General features: G+C 48.3%; 1 protein-coding gene and 1 long non-coding RNA gene across 2 annotated transcripts in view; both read right to left on the bottom strand.

Annotated features, from left to right (window-relative positions):
- LOC134984310 (uncharacterized) overlaps positions 1-22,440 on the bottom strand; it is a 280,342-nt gene that overhangs the window by 133,015 nt on the left and 124,887 nt on the right. The window lies entirely within an intron of this gene.
- Positions 19,037-19,754, bottom strand: LOC134984317 (uncharacterized). The gene is made up of 3 exons (XR_010191730.1): positions 19,692-19,754; positions 19,500-19,601; positions 19,037-19,271 (listed from the first exon to the last, which is right to left on the bottom strand). It is a non-coding gene; the product is annotated as an uncharacterized LOC134984317 (long non-coding RNA).

The raw sequence follows: 22,440 nt of genomic DNA, 5'->3' as shown, positions 1-22,440 counted from the left end.
TATGAGCTTCAGAGGTGGATTATACCATTTTCACTCTGCTGTAAACTTGCTGTATTGCAGTTGCCGGTAGCAATAGGGAACAGTCTCTTTTAAGACTGGGTAAATAAAACATCTTCTGCCTCAAGACGACTGTTTCATCTTGTGACTTGCAGGGCTAAGCGAAACTTAGCTCATTTTTTCGGCTATCCAGGGTACACCCAGCATCTCCAAGCTCCGCCTTCCTCCTGCTACCGTGCCATGCTTGGGCAAGCAACTATTGGAGATTCGTCAATACCACACAGGGGTGGTAAGACAGCGTGTCGACGCATACAGAGCAAAGCAGTGGTTCCAGACCCTACTGTAAATAGGAGTCTGGTGGTGGCTGCATAGTATCCGCCCACTGCGTAGTGGGTGGAGTCAGTAACAGGCGGTTACTGGCGGTAAGCGGGAATCCCCTATTTGGCCAGGTCCCGTGTGACCTAAACTCCATTCTGTGACTGGGGCCGGGACGCAAGGCGGTGAGGGCTTTCGTAAGAACCGTCCGATCACAATGGTAAACAAATCACACACCTGTACGGTGTTAACTACACAATTTGTGACTGAAATCACTTTAACAAGCTATAAAGTGACATACAATCTGATACTTCCCTGCTTTGCACCAGCATTGAGGATTGAAATATACCCAAAAACCTGACAGAAATAGTAAAGTCAGCAATCACAGTAGCAATCAGTCACAGGTTATACATTAGTATAATAAGCAATATGAGCACATAATCAACTACAGATACATTTCAAGTATGTAGGAGAAACATATTACTGCATTACCTTGTATAGGATATTTAACGTATTCAGTCTCACAGTGAATGAAACAGCAGTAATAGTTTACAGACTCATATGCATCAGGCACTTATCTAACCCCTTGTACCCAATGGTAGGTAGAGACTTAGTGCTGTATCACCTGGCTCAGGAGAGTGGGATACAGGGAGACTTCACCCTGCTTCCAGGATCGATCAATACTTTAGTGAACACTGAGGGGATCCAGACGCAAATATTGTACACCAATGCCCAGTGAACGCAACAGTGAACACAGATGCACCAGTCACACAGCCGCCTATACTGCGACCGGGTCCTTTTAGATACACTGCGTCTCAGACGGAAGCGGTAAATCAGTTCATGATGGGAAACTCAGAGGAAACTGGTCATGAAGCGGGGGGAGGGGTGACATGGGGAGCGTCTTACTCCACACTGCTGACATCAACCCCAGGGAACACGGCCTCACACTAATCCCTGAAGCCTATGATCCCTAGGGCCTACTGCTGGTGCACCCGAGGTGGCAGCCGCATCAGCGACTGTTCAGTAGTCCCCACCCCGAGAACAGTGCGGCTGTGTCTCGCATCTCCCCCACTAAGCAGAACTGACGCCTGACCTTCCCATTCTCCGGCCGCAGCCTGGTAACGTCAGCTGGACTTGCTAGTACATCCTACACAGATGCCCGCTGAAACAGCACTGAACACGTGCGTAAGCGTTGTCGTGGCCGGGCGGGAAGTTGTTGGAGCGACTCATTCTAAGGTGGCGTGTAAGACGCTTTTTAGAAAACTCGCTCAAAAAAGTTAAGACAACAAAAATAAATTTAATAACGAGCTTAGGGCTTCCAAAATCAGCAGTCCAAAGATCGTGTTCCAGCTCCTGCCGCACCAACAAAAAAACTGAATTCCCTGAGCCAGGAGGCGGGATATAGGAGACTGGCCTGTTGCATTCTGGGAGGCCGAAACCTTTTGATCATTACTGCCAATCCGCTGACGATACCTCATATCCCAATGTATATCCTGTGGATACTACTGTGAACCCTGCAGGTGAAAACATAGGTACCACACAGTGACATGATGTGAGGGGGAGAGAAGGAGAATAATAGAGGCTGATGGCTCCTGATGTACGAGATACACCAGAGAGTGTGGGGAAGAGACTGGTCAGATCTCTGGGCTGGTAACACACAGTGACATGATGTGAGGGGGAGAGGAGTATAATAGGAGCTGATGGCTCCTGATGTATGAGATATACCAGAGAGTGTGGGGAGGAGACTGGTCAGATCTCTGGGCTGGTAACACACAGTGACATGATGTGAGGAGGAGAGCAGAAGTATAATAGGTGCTGATGGCTCTTGATGTCTGAGATCCACCAGAGAGTGTGGGGAGGAGACTGGTCAGATCTCTGGGCTGGTAACACACAGTGACATGATGTGAGGGGGCGAGCAGGAGTATAATAGGGGCTGATGGCTCCTGACTCCCCCACTGGGAAAATACATATTCCTCATTAGTTTGTACTGACAGAGGAGGGTGTAGTATAAGAGATTGCTGTAGTGACTGACCAAGGAGAATATGTGACTCTTTTCTGTAATAAGTGTTTATTACTCACCTGTGCTGATATCTGTAGGGATCTCCTCTTCCTTACACTGCTGATCACCCCTCACATACGTCTCTTCTTCTCCCTCTATACTTTCTGCCTTTATATCAGTCACATACGTCTCTTCTTCTCCCTCTATATCTTCTGCCTTTATATCAGTCACATACGTCTCTTCTTCTCCCTCTATATCTTCTGCCTTTATATCAGCCACATATGTCTCTTCTTCTCCCTCTGTATCTTCTGCCTTCATATAAGTCACATACGTCTCTTCTTCTCCCTCTGTATCTTCTACCTTAATATCAGTCACATACGTTTCTTCTTCTTCCTCTATATCTTCTGCCTTTATACGAGAAAGATGTTCTACCTAAATAACCCAAAAAATACAAAGACATTTGCATACTGTTTGATTAAACTGAGGTGAAACAGTATAATATCAGTGTATAAGACACACAGCTCCTCTACAGATCATATAGTGACAGTCACTTAGGTTTATTGGTGAGAACCCATAGCCCACCTACCTGATCCTCCTGTGGGATCCTGTGATTCTCCTCTGTACAGTCCTGGGAATACAGAGGACGGGGACATCTCTCTGGGGTATCTCTGTTACTGGGCCCATCTGTAGGAGACACACAGTGACTGAGTACAATGTATATATGGGATTATCAGATGATGTGTGTATATAGGGGCCCCCATACCTGCTCTTCCCTGTACAATACAGGACAGTCTCCTCTTACCCAGTGATGTGAGGGGCCGGTGATTCTCCATCATCACGTCCTCATACAGACCCCTGTGTTCCTCTATATACTCCTCCTCCTGTATGGAGACATAGACAGTGACATCCTGACACCTTATAGCAGGGCTGGCCAAACCGGTCCTCGAGATCTACCAACAGTTCATGTTTTCCAGGCCTCCTGGAGATCTGTAGAATTGTCATTTAGGAATGAATTCAGCACATCTTAATTAGTAATGACTACACCTGTGCACCAGCTAGGTGGTCTGGAAAATGTGAACTGTTGGTAGATCTCGAGGACTAGTTTGGCCAGCTCTGTCTTATAGGAACCTGACACACACAGTGATACAGTCATCACCCAGACACAGCCCCTGGTGTTACTGTATTATGTCCCATTCCCAGCAGTCACCTCTCCAGTCATCACCCAGACACATATCCTGGTGTTACTGTACTCCCAGATCCCCTCACCTCCCCAGTCATGTCCCTGTATTATTACTATAGATAGAAGTGACGTTATTGTGACGCTCCCAGATCCCCTCACCTCCCCAGTTATGTCCCTGTATTATTACTATAGATAGAAGTGACGTTATTGTGACGCTCCCAGATGCCCTCACCTCCACAGTCATGTCCCTGTATTATTACTATAGATAGAAGTGACGTTATTGTGACGCTCCCAGATCCCCTCACCTCCCCAGTTATGTCCCTGTATTATTACTATAGATAGAAGTGACGTTATTGTGACGCTCCCAGATCCCCTCACCTCCACAGTCATGTCCCTGTATTATTACTAGAGATATAAGTGATGTCACTGTGACGCTCCCAGATCCCCTCACCTCCCCAGTCATGTCCCTGTATTATTACTGTAGTACTCTAGTGATCTGAAGGCCTTGGGACACTATGAGGGGGCAAATCAATTAATGAATGTGTAGATCTATAAGGTAATAGAGATGCTGCCAACTGATGTATACCATATATGTGATAATAACTTGGATGTTTCTAGTGATCCAATAATGTATAGTGTGTTTATGCATGTTATTATTCTGTGCCTGCTGAAGGTAAGGGGACTCTGGTTAGCGCGCAGTGCGCGGGGGGAGATCACGGAGAAGCTTCCAGAGGTCCCGTGTGCTGAGAGAGGTGGCTGGGCGCGTGTAGTGGCGGTTTTGTTGGTGGGGTGACTAAGGGGAGAGAAAAAGGCTGGCGGCTGAGACAAGGGAGCTTACAGGAAGGCGGTTCCCTGCGAGTGAGAGAGCCCCTGTGAGGGAAAGGAATTGGATGTCTTCCGCTGCGGGTGAGAAGCGCTGTGTTAATTTCCCCTGGTGGACGCCGAGCAGGGACGTCCCGGTGGCTGGATGTCACGGAGAGTGCTGGCAGGGCAGGCTAGTACATGGGAGGAGACCGCAGTGCGGGCAGCAGCTACCAGGAGTCCAGCAGTAGCAGACAGTTTCCCCCCCCGAGGCAGAGCTGTGTCCCTCATCCCATCCAACCCGCAGGAAGAGCCCGGTTGTTGGAGGAGGCGGAGTCGGGGGGAGGTCCAGACCGGGCACACTATCATTGTAAGTGCAGGATGCCCCCATATAAATCCTGCTAATCTGCATATTCCCCTATCATCCTTTAACTATTACAGTACCAGCCGCCAGCACAGTAGCACAGGGACCAGCAGCATCGGTGGATCTGAGGAGTACAAATAGCACCTCTAGAGACTCTATATCCATTAGATAATGACCAGCCGGGTAGCAGTCATAAAGCGTGTGGTGGTGTATAATGATGAAAGCAGCTCGGAGAGGGCGCAGGGTCACCTAAACTTGGAAATGGTACACTAGGGAGACTTTAAGCACCCCTCACCTATCAGAGACAGGTGCCAATAACCGGGACTTCTGTATGTTCTGGAGCCACCCCCATGGATCTACAGTGGGGCTATGCTTATACTGGGACAGGTAACACAGATCATCACCCCACTATATGTAACGAGTAGACCACGGGTATCAGGGATTCCAGAGTGGACAGCTCCACGTACTACCTTCTTGTTTCAGGTTGTCTAGGAGCGCTACAATTAGATCTTCCATGGAAACCATATTATTCATTGCCGTAAAGCAGGGATTGCTCAACAATCGTGAGGACAATTGCTCCAAGTGGATATCCATATAACCCAGAGTACTTCTTATACACAGACACGAAAGGGCCGCAACCGTGCACGATTATAGTAAGAGAACCTGGGTGGTTTTTCAAACACAGCCCCACAACTTTCTTGTGGAATCGTATTTTATGTATTGCATGCATTACCTTATGTATAGGTGGGGTATATTATTATGCATAGGTGGGGTATATTATTATGTATAGGTGGGGTATATTATTATGTATAGGCGGGGTATATTATTATGTATAGGTGGGGTATATTATTAGAACGGTACATGGTTTGAGTATTATATGATATAACTGTATAGGGTGGCCTATAACTTCTTACATATTAAAACAAGTATACTTACTTGTGGAACTGTCTTCGTATCTGTGGAAGAGCCTGAAATCACAAAGGAAAGGTACGATAGGTAAATGTGCATAGTCCTATCTGGTTACATTACATACTAATGTTATAGGCGACCACTACAGGGGTAGTTTATTTCTTAGGTGATTAGAGTATTGGGCTCTAAATAGCTTGGGTTGAGGCACAGTGCACATATACACTGTACCCCCAGGGAAAAATAAGAATTTACTTACCGATAATTCTATTTCTCGTAGTCCGTAGTGCATGCTGGGAACTCCGTAAGGACCATGGGGAATAGCGGCTCCGCAGGAGACTGGGCACAAAAGAAAAGCTTTAGGACTACCTGGTGTGCACTGGCTCCTCCCCCTATGACCCTCCTCCAAGCCTCAGTTAGGATACTGTGCCCGGACGAGCGTACACAATAAGGAAGGATTCTGAATCCCGGGTAAGACTCATACCAGCCACACCAATCACACCGTACAACTTGTGATATGAACCCAGTTAACAGCATGATAACAGAGGAGCCTCTGGATAGATGGCTCACAACAACAATAACCCGAATTGTTAACAATAACTATGTACAAGTATTGCAGATAATCCGCACTTGGGATGGGCGCCCAGCATCCACTACGGACTACGAGAAATAGAATTATCGGTAAGTAAATTCTTATTTTCTCTGACGTCCTAGTGGATGCTGGGAACTCCGTAAGGACCATGGGGATTATACCAAAGCTCCCAAACGGGCGGGAGAGTGCGGATGACTCTGCAGCACCGAATGAGAGAACTCCAGGTCCTCCTCAGCCAGAGTGTCAAATTTGTAAAATTTTACAAAGGTATTTGACCCTGACCAAGTAGCAGCTCGGCAAAGTTGTAACGCCGAGACCCCTCGGGCAGCCGCCCAGGATGAGCCCACCTTCCTTGTGGAGTGGGCATTTACAGATTTTGGCTGTGGCAGGCCTGCCACAGAATGCGCAAGCTGAATTGTATTACAGATCCAGCGAGCTATGGTCTGCTTAGAAGCAGGAGCACCCAGCTTGTTGGGTGCGTACAGGATAAACAGCGAGTCAGATTTTCTGACTCCAGCCGTCCTGGAAACATATATTTTCAGGGCCCTGACAACGTCTAGCAACTTGGAGTCCTCCAAGTCCCTAGTAGCCGCAGGCACCACAATAGGCTGGTTCAGGTGAAACGCTGACACCACCTTAGGGAGAAACTGAGGACGAGTCCTCAATTCCGCCCTGTCCGAATGGAAAATCAGATAAGGGCTTTTACAGGATAAAGCCGCCAATTCTGACACGCGCCTGGCCGAAGCCAGGGCCAACAGCATGACCACTTTCCATGTGAGATATTTTAAATCCACAGATTTAAGCGGTTCAAACCAATGTGACTTTAGGAACCCCAAAACTACATTGAGATCCCAAGGTGCCACTGGAGGCACAAAAGGAGGCTGTATATGCAGCACCCCCTTGACAAACGTCTGAACTTCAGGAACTGAAGCCAGTTCTTTCTGGAAGAAAATCGACAGGGCCGAAATCTGAACCTTAATGGATCCCAATTTGAGGCCCATAGACACTCCTTTTTGCAGGAAATGCAGGAATCGACCCAGTTGAAATTCCTCCGTTGGGGCCTTCCTGGCCTCGCACCACGCAACATATTTCCGCCAAATGCGGTGATAATGCTGTGCGGTTACATCCTTCCTGGCTTTGATCAGGGTAGGGATGACTTCCTCCGGAATGCCTTTTTCCTTCAGGATCCGGCGTTCAACCGCCATGCCGTCAAACGCAGCCGCGGTAAGTCTTGGAACAGACAGGGTCCTTGCTGGAGCAGGTCCCTTCTTAGAGGTAGAGGCCACGGGTCCTCTGTGAGCATCTCTTGAAGTTCCGGGTACCAAGTCCTTCTTGGCCAATCCGGAGCCACGAGTATAGTTCTTACTCCTCTCCGCCTTATAATCCTCAGTACCTTGGGTATGAGAGGCAGAGGAGGGAACACATACACCGACTGGTACACCCATGGTGTTACCAGAGCGTCCACAGCTATTGCCTGAGGGTCCCTTGACCTGGCGCAATACCTGTCCAGTTTTTTGTTGAGGCGGGACGCCATAATGTCCACCTTTGGTTTTTCCCAACGGTTTACAATCATGTGGAAGACTTCTGGGTGAAGTCCCCACTCTCCCGGGTGGAGGTCGTGTCTGCTGAGGAAGTCTGCTTCCAAGTTGTCCACTCCCGGAATAAACACTGCTGACAGTGCTATCACATGATTTTCCGCCCAGCGAAGAATCCTTGCAGCTTCTGCCATTGCCCTCCTGCTTCTTGTGCCGCCCTATCTGTTTACGTGGGCGACTGCCGTGATGTTGTCCGACTGGATCAGCACCGGCTGACCTTGAAGCAGAGGTCTTGCTTGGCTTAGAGCATTGTAAATGGCCCTTAACTCCAGGATATTTATGTGAAGTGATGTCTCCAGGCTTGACCACAAGCCCTGGAAATTTCTTCCCTGTGTGACTGCTCCCCAGCCTCGCAGGCTGGCATCTGTGGTCACCAGGACCCAGTCCTGAATGCCGAATCTGCGGCCCTCTAGAAGATGAGCACTCTGCAACCACCACAGGAGAGACACCCTTGTCCTTGGGGACAGGCTTATCCGCTGATGCATCTGAAGATGCGATCCGGACCATTTGTCCAGCAGGTCCCACTGGAATGTTCTTGCATGGAATCTGCCGAATGGGATTGCTTCGTAGGAAGCCACCATTTTTCCCAGGACCCTTGTGCATTGATGCACTGAGACTTGGCCTGGTTTTAGGAGGTTTCTGACTAGCTCGGATAACTCCCTGGCTTTCTCCTCCGGGAGAAACACCTTTTTCTGGACTGTGTCCAGGATCATCCCTAGGAATAGAAGACGTGTCGTCGGGATCAGCTGCGATTTTGGGATATTGAGAATCCACCCGTGCTGCCGCAGCACTACTTGAGATAGTGCTACTCCGACTACCAACTGTTCCCTGGATCTTGCCCTTATCAGGAGATCGTCCAAGTAAGGGATAATTAAAACTCCTTTCCTTCGAAGAAGTATCATCATTTCGGCCATTACTTTGGTAAAGACCCGGGGTGCCGTGGACAATCCAAACGGCAACGTCTGAAACTGATAGTGGCAGTTCTGTACCACAAACCTGAGGTACCCTTGGTGAGAAGGGTAAATTGGGACATGGAGGTAAGCATCCTTGATGTCCAGAGACACCATATAATCCCCTTCTTCCAGGTTCGCAATCACCGCTCTGAGTGACTCCATCTTGAATTTGAACCTCTGTATGTAAGTGTTCAAGGATTTCAGATTTAAAATGGGTCTCACCGAGCCGTCCGGCTTCGGTACCACAAACCGCGTGGAATAATACCCCTTTCCCTGTTGCAGGAGGGGTACCTTGATTATCACCTGCTGAAAATACAGCTTGTGAATGGCTTCCAATACCGCCTCCCTGTCGGAGGGAGACGTCAGTAAAGCAGACTTTAGGAAACGGCGAGGGGGAGACGTCTCGAATTCCAATTTGTACCCCTGAGATACCACCTGGAGGATCCAGGGGTCCGCTTGTGAGTGAGCCCACTGCGCGCTGAAATTCTTGAGACTGGCCCCCACCGTGCCTGAGTCCGCTTGTAAAGCCCCAGCGTCATGCAGAAGCGGGAGAGGGCTTCTGTTCCTGGGAACTGGCTGTTTGCTGCAGCCTTTTTCCTCTCCCTCTGCCACGGGGCAGAAATGAGGAGCCTTTTGCCCGCTTGCCCTTATGGGGCCGAAAGGACTGCGCCTGATAATACGGCGTCTTCTTATGTTGAGAGGCTACCTGGGGTAAAAATGTGGATTTCCCAGCAGTTGCCGTGGCCACCAGGTCTGATAGACCTACCCCAAATAACTCCTCCCCTTTATAAGGCAATACTTCCATATGTCTTTTGGAATCAGCATCACCTGACCACTGCCGCGTCCATAACCCTCTTCTGGCAGAAATGGACAGCGCACTTACTCTTGATGCCAGTCGGCAAATATCCCTCTGTGCATCACGCATATATAAAAACGCATCTTTTAAATGCTCTATAGTCAGTAATATACTGTCCCTATCCAGGGTATCAATATTGTCAGTCAGGGAATCCGACCAAGCCACCCCAGCACTGCACATCCAGGCTGAGACGATTGCTGCTCGCAGTATAACACCCGTGTGAGTGTATATACATTTTAGGATATTCTCCTGCTTTCTGTCAGCAGGTTCCTTAAGGGTGGCCGTATCAGGAGACGGTAGTGCCACCTGTTTAGACAAACGTGTGAGCGCTTTATCCACCCTAGGGGGTGTTTCCCAACGTGCCCTATCCTCTGGCGGGAAGGGGTATGATGCCAATAACCTTTTAGGAATTATCGGTTTTTTATTGGGGGAAACCCACGCTTCACCACACACTTCATTTAATTCCTCAGATGCAGGAAAAACTACAGGTAGTTTTTTCTCACCAAACATAATACCCTTTTTAGTGGTACCTGTACTATCAGAAATGTGTAAAACATTTTTCATTGCCTCAATCATGTAACGTGTGGCCCTACTGGAAGTCACATTCGTCTCTTCATCGTCGACACTGGAGTCAGTATCCGTGTCGGCGTCTGTATCTGCCATCTGAGGTAACGGGCGTTTTAGAGCCCCTGATGGTCTTTGAGACGCCTGGACAGGCACAAGCTGAGTAGCCGGCTGTCTCATGTCATCAACCGTCTTTTGTAAAGAGCTGACACTGTCACGTAATTTCTTCCATAAGCCCATCCACTCAGGTGTCGACTCCCTAGGGGGTGACAACTCCATTACAGGCAATTGCTCCGCCTCCACATCATTTTCCTCCTCATACATGTCGGCACAATCGTACCGACACACAGCACACACACAGGGAATGCTCTGATAGAGGACAGGACCCCACTAGCCCTTTGGGGAGACAGAGGGAGAGTATGCCAGCACACACCAGAGCGCTATATATATATTGGGATAACACTATACAGAGTGTTTTTCCCCCTTATAGCTGCTGTTTATATTATTACTGCGCCTAATTAGTGCCCCCCCCTCGTTTTACCCTTTTCTGTAGTGCAGGACTGCAGGGGAGACGTCCTTCCAGCGGAGCTGTGAGGAAAAATGGCGCCAGTGTGCTGAGGAGATAGGCTCCGCCCCCTTCTCGGCGGACTTTTCTCCCGCTTTTTTCAGGAATCTGGCAGGGGTTAATATACATCCATATAGCCCTGGGGGCTATATGTGATGTATTTTAGCCAGCCAAGGTGTTTATATTGCTGCTCAGGGCGCCCCCCCCAGCGTCCTGCACCCTCAGTGACCGGAGTGTGAGGTGTGCATGAGGAGCAATGGCGCACAGCTGCAGTGCTGTGCGCTACCTTGGTGAAGACTGATGTCTTCTGCAGCCGATTTTCCGGACCTCTTCTTGCTTCTGGCTCTGTAAGGGGGACGGCGGCGCGGCTCTGGGACCGGACTCCGAGGCTGGGCCTGTGTTCGGTCCCTCTGGAGCTAATGGTGTCCAGTAGCCTAAGAAGCCCAATCCACTCTGCACGCAGGTGAGTTCGCTTCTTCTCCCCTTAGTCCCTCGATGCAGTGAGCCTGTTGCCAGCAGGTCTCACTGAAAATAAAAAACCTAAAACTAACTTTTTCTAAGAAGCTCAGGAGAGACCCCTAGATTGCACCCTGCTCGGTCGGGCACAAAAATCTAACTGAGGCTTGGAGGAGGGTCATGGGGGGAGGAGCCAGTGCACACCAGGTAGTCCTAAAGCTTTCTTTAGTTGTGCCCAGTCTCCTGCGGAGCCGCTATTCCCCATGGTCCTTACGGAGTTCCCAGCATCCACTAGGACGTCAGAGAAATAAAAGGACACAACAGGCTGCTCCCTCTATATAATAATTTCTGGAAACCACAGGTTGATCCCCCAGTAAAATAATAATAACAACAACAACAACAGGACACCACAGGCTGCTCCCCCTGTATAGTAATAATAATAGGACACCACAGGCTGCTCCCCCTGTACAATAATAATAATAATAACAGGACACCACAGGCTGCTCCCCCTGTATAGTAATAATAACAGGACACCACAGGCTGCTCCCCCTGTATAGTAATAATAACAGGACACCACAGGCTGCTCCCCCTGTATAGTAAGACGCCATTACCTGATCTCTACGGACACTGAGGATTCCAGTGTGTGGAATGGAATGCAGTGACCGGAAGTCAGGTGGAACGCACAGGCCGGAAGTAGGGTATGATTGGCACAGGCCGCTTCCTAGTTACTGGCCCCTCCCCTCCAACACCCCGCCCACAGCCCGCCCTTTATAATGACTATTACCATACATGTCCTCAGTGCAGGAGGCCGGCGGCCATTTTCTTGTAGACCAGTCCGGCAGCAGCTGCTGCAGCAGCAATAGGGTCCCTGGCCGTGTAGTGACGTCAGGAGCGGCGGCCATTTTCCCCTGGTCTGAGCTCCGCCTTCCTTCTATCATTCCCACAAGGCAGCAGGAGCAGAGAGCAGCCATTGCTGTGTCTGGCAGCAGGTAATGATATTATTATTATTATTCTATAGGCTGAGCAGCTCTGGTGTCAGGTTCTGTACTACAGGGGGAGCAGCCTCTGGTGCCTTGTTATAGTGCAGCTGGAGCAGCCTCTGGTGCTGCATTATCCCTGTACAGGTGGCTGACACTCTAGTGTCCTATTACTGTATTACAGGTGGCGCAGACCCCGCCGTTACCGTAATACAGGTGGAGCAGACCCCGCCGTTACCGTAATACAGGTGGCGCATATCCCGCCGTTACCGTAATACAGGTGGCACACACCCTGCCGTTACCGTAATACAGATGGCGCAGACCCCGCCGTTACTGTAATACAGGTGGCGCAGACCCCGCCGTTACTGTAATACAGGTGGAGCAGACCCCGCCGTTACCATAATACAGGTGGCGCAGTCCCCGCCATTACCCTAATACAGGTGGTGCAGACCCCGCCGTTACCGTAATTCTATACAGAGATAGGGGCCTGTGTTGTATTAATATACAGGGGAGCTGTATTAATATACAGGGGAGCAGCATGTGTGGTCCTACTCTACAGAGGGACCCCGCCGTTACTGTAATACAGGTGGAGCAGACCCCACCGTTACCGCAATACAGGTGGCGCAGACCCCACCGTTATCGTAATACAGGTGGCGCAGACCCCGCCATTTCCGTAATACAGGTGGCGCAGACCACGCCGATACCATAATACAGGTGGCGCGGACCCCGCCGTTACCGTAATACAGGTGGCGCGAACCCAGCCGTTACCGTAATACAGGTGGCGCAGACCCCGCCGTTACCATAATACGGGGAACGCAGACCCCACCGTTACCGTAATACGGGGAACGCAGAACCCTCCGTTACCATAATACAGGGGGGCGCGGACCCCACCGTTACCGTAATACAGGGGGGCGCGGACCCAGCCATTACCGTAATACAGGTGGTGCAGACCCCGCCGTTATCGTAATACAGGTAGCGCAGACGCCACCGTTAGTGTAATACAGGTGGCGCAGACCCTGCCGTTACTGTAGTACAGGTGGAGCAGACCCCGCCGTTACCATAATACAGATGGCGCAGACCCCGCCGTTACCCTAATACAGGTGGTGCAGACCCCGCCGTTACCGTAATTCTATACGGAGATAGGGGCCTGTGTTGTATTAATATACAGGGGAGCTGTATTAATATACAGGGGAGCGGCATGTGTTGTCCTACTCTAAAGGGGGAGCGGCCTGTGTTGCCCTTTTATACAGGGGGATGGGTCTGTTGTGTCTTGTTACTATTATATAGGGTGAGCGGCATGTATTGTCTTTCTATACAGAAGGAGTGGCCTGTGTTGTCATAATATACAGGGGTAGCATTCTGTGCTATCGTAATATACAGGGGTAGCATCCTGTGTTGTCATAATATACAGCGGTAGCGGCCTGTGTTGTCATAATATACAGGGGTAGCATCCTGTGTTGTCATATTATACAGCGGGAGCGGCCTGTGTTGTCATAATATATAGGGGTAGCATCCTGTTTTGTCATAATATAAAGAGGTAACATCCTGTGTTGTCATAATATACAGGGGTAGCATCCTGTGTTGTAATAGTATACAGGGGGAGTGGCCTGTGTTGTCATAATATAGAAGTGGAGCAGCCTGTGCTGTCATAGTATACAGGGGGAGTGGCCTGTGTTGTCATAATATACAAGGGTAGCATCCTGTGCTGTTTTAGTATACAGGAGGAGCAGCCTGTGTTGCAATAATATACAGGGGTACATCCTGTGTTGTCATAATAGACAGAAAGAGCAGCCTGTGGCATCCTACTCTACAGGGGGAGCAGCCTGTGGTGTCCTGTTGTTGTTATTATTATTATTTTATTATTATTATTATACAGGAGGATCAGCCTGTGGTGTCCTGCTATTATTATACAGGAGGAGTAGCCTGTGGTGTCCTGTTATTATTATACAGAGGGAGCAGCCAGTGGTGTACAGTTATTATTATAATACAGGGGGAGCAGCCAGTGGTGTCCTATTATTATTATAATACAAGGGAAGCAGCCTGTGGTGTCCTATTATTATTATAATACAAGGGAAGCAGCCTGTGGTGTCCTGTTGTTATTATTATTATACAGTAGGAGCAGCCTGTGGTGTCCTGTCATACAGGATGAGCAGCCTGTGGTGTCCTGTTATTATTATATTGGGGAACCATTATTATTATTATTTTCTCTAACGTCCTAGTGGATGCTGGGGACTCCGTCAGGACCATGGGGAATAGCGGCTCCGCAGGAGACAGGGCACAAAAGCAAGCTTTTAGGATCACATGGTGTGTACTGTCTCCCCCCCCTATGACCCTCCTCCAAGCCTCAGTTAGGTTTTTGTGCCCGGCCGAGAAGGGTGCAATCTAGGTGGCTCTCTTAAAGAGTTACTTAGAAAAAGTTTTTAGGTTCTTTATTTTCAGTGAGTCCTGCTGGCAACAGGCTCACTGCATCAAGGGACTTAGGGGAGAGATTTTCAACTCACCTGCGTGCAGGATGGATTGGATTCTTAGGCTACTGGACATAGCTCCAGAGGGAGTCGGAACACAGGGCTCGCCCTGGGGTTCGTCCCGGAGCCGCGCCGCCGACCCCCCTTGCAGACGCTGAAGATGAAGAGGTCCGGAACCAGGCGGCAGAAGACTCTCAGTCTTCATCAGGTAGCGCACAGCACTGCAGCTGTGCGCCATTGTTGTCAGCACACTTCACACAGCGGTCACGGAGGGTGCAGGGCGCTGGGGGGGGCGCCCTGGGCAGCAATGTATAATACCTGTATGGCGAAAAATACATCACATATAGCCCTTGAGGCTATATGGATGTATTTAACCCCTGCCAGATATCTAAAACTCCGGAGAAGAAGCCCGCCGAAAAGGGGGCGGGGCCTATTCTCCTCAGCACACAGCGCCATTTTCCCTCACAGAAAGGCTGGTGGGAAGGCTCCCATGCTCTCCCCTGCACTGCACTACAGAAACAGGGTTAAAACAGAGAGGGGGGGCACTGATTTGGCGATATGTATATATATTAAAATGCTATAAGGGAGGAACACTTATATAAAGGTTGTCCCTGGATAATTATAGCGTTTTGGTGTGTGCTGGCAAACTCTCCCTCTGTCTCCCCAAAGGGCTAGTGGGTCCTGTCCTCTATCAGAGCATTCCCTATGTGTGTGCTGTATGTCGGTACGTGTGTGTCGACATGTATGAGGAAAATATTGGTGAGGAGGCGGAGCAAATTGCCTGTAATGGTGATGTCACTCTCTAGGGAGTCGACACCGGAATGGATGGCTTATTTATGGAAATTATGTGACAATGTCAACACGCTGCAAGCCGGTTGACGACATGAGAGGGCCGGCGAACAAATTAGTATCTGTCCAGGCGTCTCAAACACCGTCAGGGGCTGTAAAATGCCCATTTACCTCAGTCGGTCGACACAGACCCAGACACGGACACTGATTCCAGTGTCGACGGTGAAGAAACAAACGTGTTTTCTTTTAGGGCCACACGTTAAGGGCAATGAAGGAGGTGTTACATATTTCTGATACTCCAAGTACCACAAAAAAGGGTATTATGTGTGAGGTGAAAAAACTACCTGTAGTTTTTCCTGAATCAGATAAATTAAATGAAGTGTGTGATGATGCGTGGGTTTCCCCCGATAGAAAATTATTGGCGGTATACCCTTTCCCGCCAGAAGTTAAGGCGCGGTGGGAAACACCCCTCAGGGTGGATAAGGCGCTCACACGCTTATCAGAACAAGTGGCGGTACCATCTACGGATAGGGCCGTACTTAAGGAGCTAGCTGATAGGAGGCTGAAAAATATCCTAAAAAGTATACACACACATGCTGGTGTTATACTGCGACCAGCGATCGCCTCAGCCTGGATGTGCAGAGCTGAGGTGGCTTGGTCGGATTCCCTGACTAAAAATATTGATACCTTTGACAGGGACAGTATTTTATTGACTATAGAGCATTTAAAGGATGCATTTCTATATATGCGAGATGCGCAGAGGGATATTTGCACTCTGGCATCAAGAGTAAATGCGATGTCCATATCTGCAAGAAGATGTTTATGGACACGACAGTGGTCAGGTGATGCAGATTCCAAACGGCACAAAGATGTATTGCCGTATAAAGGGGAGGAGTTATTTGGGGTCGGTCCATGGGACCTGGTGGCCAGGGCAACTGCTGGAAAATCCACCGTTTTTTACCCTAAGTCACATCTCTGCAGAAAAAGACACCGTCTTTTCAGCCTCTGTCCTTTCGTCCCTATAAGAGTCATATCTGCCCAGGGATAGAGGAAAGGGAAGAAGACTGCAGCAGGCAGCCCATTCCCAGGAACAGAAGCCCTCCACCGCTTCTACCAAGTTCTCAGCATGACGCTGGTACCGTACAGGACCCCTGGATCCTACAAGTAGTATCCAAGGGGTACAGATTGGAATGTCGAGAGGTTTCCCCCCTCGCAGGTTCCTGTAGTCTGCTGTACCAATGTCTCCCTCCGACAGGGAGGCAGTATTGAAAACAATTCACAAGCTGTATTCCCAGCAGGTGATAATAAAATTACCCCTCCGACAACAAGGAAAGGGGTATTACTCCACACTATATGGTGGTACTGAAGGCTAGGTGAGACCTTTTCTAAATCTGAAAAATTTGAACACTTACAAGGGTTCAAATCCAGATGGAGTCACTCAGAGCAGTGATAGCAAAGAACAAGGGGACTATATGGTGTCCCGGGACATCAGGGATGCTTACCTCCATGTCCTAAAAATTTGCCTTTTCTCACCAAGGGTACCTCAGGTTCGTGGTACAGAACTGTCACTATCAGTTTCAAGACGATGCCGTTGGATTGTCCAAGGCACCCCGGGTCCTTACCAAGGTAATGACCGAAAGGAGGATTCGTCTTCAAAGAAAATGGACGACCTCCTGATAAGAACAAGGTCCAGAGAACAGTTGGAGGTCGGAGTAGCACTATCTCAAGTAGTTCTACGACAGCACGGGTGGATTCTAAATATTCCAAAACCGCAGTTGTTCCGACGACACGTCTGCTGGTCCTAGGGATGATTCTGGACACAGTCCAGGAAAAGGTGTTTCTCCCAGAGGAGAAAGCCAGGGAGTTATCCGAGCTAATCGGGATCCTCCTAAAACCAGGAAAAGTGTCAGTGCATCATTGCACAAGAGTCCTGGTAAAAATGGTGGCTTATTACGAAGCGCTTCCATTCGGCAGATTTCACGCAAGAACTCTTCAGTGGGATCTGCTGGACAAATGGTCCGGATCGCATCTTCAGATGCATCAGCGGATAACCCTATATCCAAGGACAAGGGTGTCTCTCCTGTGGTGATTACAGAGTGCTCATCTTCTAGAGGGCCGCAGATTCGGCATTCAGGATCGGATGCTCGTGACCACGGAGGCCAGCCTGAGAGGCTGGGGAGCAGTCACACAAGGAGTGTGATCAAGTCTGGAGAATTCTCTCCACATAAATATACTGGAGCTAAGAGCAAATTTATAATGCTCTAAGCTTAGCAAGACCTCTGCTTCAAGGTCAGCCGGTATTGATCCAGTGGGATAACATCACGGCAGTCGCCCACGTAAACAGAAAGGGCGGCACAAGAAGCAGGAGGGCAGTGGCAAAACTGCAAGGATTTTTCGCTAGGCGGAAAATCATGTGATAGCACTGTCAGCAGTGTTCATTCCGGGAGTGGACGACTGGGAAGCAGACTTCCTCAGCAGGCACGACCTCCACCAGGGAGAGTGGGAACTTCATCGGGAAGTTTTCCGCATGATTGTGAACCGTTGGGAAAGACCAAAGGTGGACATGATGGCGTCCCGCCCGAACAAAAAATGGGACAGGTATTGCGCCAGGTCACGAGACCTTCAGGCGATAGCTGTGGACGTCCTGGTAACACCGTGGGTGTAACAGTCGGTGTATGTGTTCCCTCCTCTGCTTCTCATAACCAAGGTATTGAGAATTATAAGACATAGAGGAGTAAGAACTATACTCGTGGCTCCGGATTGGCCAAGAGGGACTTGGTAACCGGAACTTCAAGAGATGCTCACAGAGGACTAATGGCCTCGGGAGCTAAGAAGGGATTTGCTTTCAGCAAGTACCATGTCTGTTCCAAGAGGAACCGTGGCATCGGCCTTTAAGAAAGGACCTGCTCCAGCAGGGACCTTGTCTGTTCCAAGACTTACCGCGACTGCGTTTGACGGCATGGCGGTTTGAACGCCGGATCCTAAGGGAAAAGGCATTCCGGAAGAGGTCATACCTACCCTGGTCAAAGCCAGGAAGGAGGTGACCGCACAACGTTATCACCACATGTGGTAAAAATATGTTGCGTGGGTGAGGCCAGGAAGGCCCCACGAAAAAAATTCAACTAGGTTGATTTCTGCACTTCCTGCAAACAGGAGTGTCTATGAGCCTCAAATTGGGGTCCATTAAGGTTCAAGTTTCGGCCCTATAGATTTTCTTCCAGAAAGAATTGGCTTCAGTTCCTGAAGTCCAGACGTTTGTCAAGGGAGTATTGCATATACAGCCCTTGTGTGCCTCCAGTGGCACCGTGGGATCTCAACGTAGTGTTGGGATTCCTCAAATCATATTGGTTTGAACCACTCAAATCTGTGGATTTGAAATATCTCACATGGAAAGTGACCATGCTGTTGGCCCTGGCCTCGGCCAGGCGATTGTCAAAATTGGCGGCTTTGTCTTACAAAAGCCCATATTTGATTTTCCATTCGGACAGGGCAGAACTGCGGACTCGTCCCCAGTTTCTTCCTAAGGTGGTGTCAGCGTTTCACCTGAAACAACCTATTGTGGTGCCTGCGGCTACTAGGGACTTGGAGGACTCCAAGTTGCTAGACGTTGTCAGGGCCCTGAAAATATATATATATATATATATATATATATATAGTCTTGGAAGATCCTGCACTCTCATCAAAAGTAATAACGACGGCGGGTGCTCCTAATGACCAGAGAGGCCACCAATATACCACAACAACCACCTAGGTGGAAGGTGCACTCACGCCCAGAAATTAGTCTCTGAAGTCACTTGTAAATTCAGTATATTTTTATTCGGGTTCACTGTTGATGCCGTATTTCATCGACGTTTCGGTCCTTATGCGGACCTTTATCAAGATTGGCACTTAAATCACCTATACAATCAGAAACAGTTACAATTAATATGTATAAGAACCCAGATTTATTCAACACCAACACCACCAGTGCCTCCCAGGCCCTGAAGACTGTCACAAAAACCAGAAAACGTATTAAAAAGCTGTTTTTTTATATATGTAAAAAAGAGATACTTGGAAATAATCCACGTGTGATGAAAGAGACACCTCCACCATTAGGACTATCTGTTTAGATAGGCAAATGATTACCTGGACGACATGCCAGATCACTCAGATGCGTGGAATGGCCTTTAAAGTTGGCAACATGCCTGATCACATAATGAAGTTAAAAAGCCTATAACGTAGGGAAAGCTGCAAGGCATAGTCTCCTATTAGATAAATAACAGAGTAACTACACCATAAGAAAATACACTAACAACGTCATTTTGGAAAAGATCATACCTAGTTACATGTAGAAATAGCTCATGGCAGCTTGTGGGCTCTGTGCATATGTCAGACACTCAGTCTGTAAGGAGGCACAACAGGAAAAAATAATCACCAACCGTAATCATGTGTCAGAAGGGAGCTGCAGGAGAACCATACTCACTGCTCAAGTGTCCAGAGCCAAATGGAAGCTGCATAAAGTTCAGCCTCAGCTGAGCACTATTTAAGGATCAACCACAGGAAGTGCCAATTAGGAAGATTAGTATAAACCCAGTCTCTCATTAACTGATCACCTCTCAGATAACTCACTCAGACCAACTGGGTAAAACGTTACAGGGTTCACAGGACAGGCAGTGGCTATCGCTAACGCACGGCTACTTAAATGAGTGTATTTTAACGATTTGGAAGGGCAACTGCCGGAGACGCGTCTTTTGCGTTCCACCGACCGGAACACCATGCGTTCCATTCCGCGGAAGTGGCGCTGGCCGGAAGTCTCTGCGTTCCACTCGCGGAAAGAACCGTAATTAGGCTTATCCACTGGCTAATGTTTAAAGGAGGTGTACAACCTAGAGGGGGGTGTTCTCAGAGAATGAACACTCCCCCAGGTGGAATCATCAATGTACAGGTTCACTCATAGCTCACAGGGACTCGGAGGTATACCGGAGGTCTCCTCACGTATAATCCTGGATTAACCTATGTGTAGCCTGTCAATCACCACAGAAGAAAAAGAGTGCAAATGTAAATAATGATCCATAATATGAAATGTCAAAAATGACATAAGAGGGCACCAGATCAAATGACCACAACTCACCCTACGCATACAAACTAACATATATCTGATCAACAAAGGCAAATTGAATACTGATGTGAGTGTAATATCTTTATAGTAATACATTGGTATAATGTAGTAAAAGATTTTAAATAATAAAAGGGAATAGTGGGTGGTGTGGTCATTGAAATTGGTGAGCCCTCGTGACTAGTATAGGACCTGGGAAGGCTCCGGGAAACAACAGAAAAATATATATAAAAAACATAAGCAAGGACGTATAAATAACTGTCCTTACTTTCTTAATCTATATACATAAAAAGAACATACAAAAATGAAAAAAATAAAACATAGAACATAGAACATATAAAACATATAAAACACAAATCGAAACCCAGCCTGTATGTGCTGATTGTATCACAGTGCCCTATGTCCCTGAAACATACAAAGTGTGTTCCAAGGTATCCAATCAACTATGGCAAAATAAAATTCTAAAGAAAAATATAGGCTCTCTGTTACAGCCAATTGCTGTCTTTATTGACAGTATCCTACAGCCTTTGGTATTAAAAACTGATAGCTATTTAAAGGACACTGGGGATTTCCTCACACATCTACGGACATTTACCCATCTTAGTGAAGGCACTCTTCTGGCCACTATGGATGTGGGGTCCCTTTATACCGTTATACCACACCACTTAGGTTTGGATGTTATACGTCAATTTCTTTCCAACAGCCCCTGCAAAGATTACCCCACTGAGTTTGTGTTGGAACTGACCTCATTGGTTCTTACGTGCAACCACTTTATGTATAAAAATGATTATTTTCTTCAAATCGCCGGAACCGCGATGGGGTCGAATTTGGCCCCCGCCTACGCTAATCTGTTCATGGCGCACTATGAACATACGTACCTGTTACCTAGGTATGGGCACAAGATTGCCTTCTTTAAACGGTACATTGATGACGTCTTCTTGCTGTGGGAGGGCACCGAGTCTGAGTTTCTTGACATGGTGAACCAATTGAATGCTTTGGATAATCCTATCAAGTTCACATACACAGTATCGGCCACTAACATCACTTTCCTGGATGTCAGTATCACCAGAAATGGTGACCGACTGGACACCTCGTTGTACCGTAAACCCACTGACCGCAATCTGACCTTGCATGCTAGCAGCCATCATCCCCCAGCCCTCAAAGAAGGATTGCCCATATCCCAGTACCTCAGAGCCATGAGGATCAATTCCAACGCAGCACTCAAAGATCAACAATGTAACGAGATCACCTCTCGCTTTCTGGAGCGAGGGTACACTAGCAGTGTACTTACTCGCTGTCTCAATAAAGCGAACAGCATTTTTCATGGACAACAGGTTAAAAACCCCATTCGTAACAATCGGATGATTTGTTCCACTCAGTATGATGGTTCCACAAGTGCAACCAGAAAGGCCCTACGGAAACATTGGCCAATAATAGCCACCGACAACAGTTTGCCTTTTCTTAAAACACCTGCTCCTATGGTTGCATACAAACGAGGGGCCAACCTAAAGCAATTACTAATGAGACCCACGATTTTCCCTGAACAGAACACATCTCAAATCCAGCTTATGCAAGCCAAACCTGGCAGTTTTTCCTGCGGGGGATGCACAACGTGCAGATCTATGATCACTGGTCCTTTTTTGTATCACCCACACACAGGGAAAAAAATCTTTATCAGATATCATCTCCACTGTCGACTGGATCATGTCGTCTACCTTCTAAAGTGCCCATGTGGGTTATGTTATGTCGGACTAACCGCGCGTCCCTTTCGCGACAGGATGGCAAACCATCGGTCATCCATACACACGGCCCTCAATGTGGGCTTTTCTGACAAACCGGTAGCACGGCACTTTTTGTCAGTTAGACATCAAGTATCTGCCCTGAAGTGTCAGCTGATTGACTGGGTGCCGCCACCTGTTAGTGGAGGCGATCGCACCTTGTTACTTAAACAGAAGGAAAGCTTTTGGATAC

This window comes from Pseudophryne corroboree (genome assembly GCF_028390025.1).
Source record: "Pseudophryne corroboree isolate aPseCor3 chromosome 3 unlocalized genomic scaffold, aPseCor3.hap2 SUPER_3_unloc_49, whole genome shotgun sequence".
NCBI classification, from domain to species: domain Eukaryota; kingdom Metazoa; phylum Chordata; class Amphibia; order Anura; family Myobatrachidae; genus Pseudophryne; species Pseudophryne corroboree.
The sequence above is the reverse complement of the archived record's forward strand: the minus strand, read 5'-3'. Positions and strand labels throughout refer to the sequence as shown.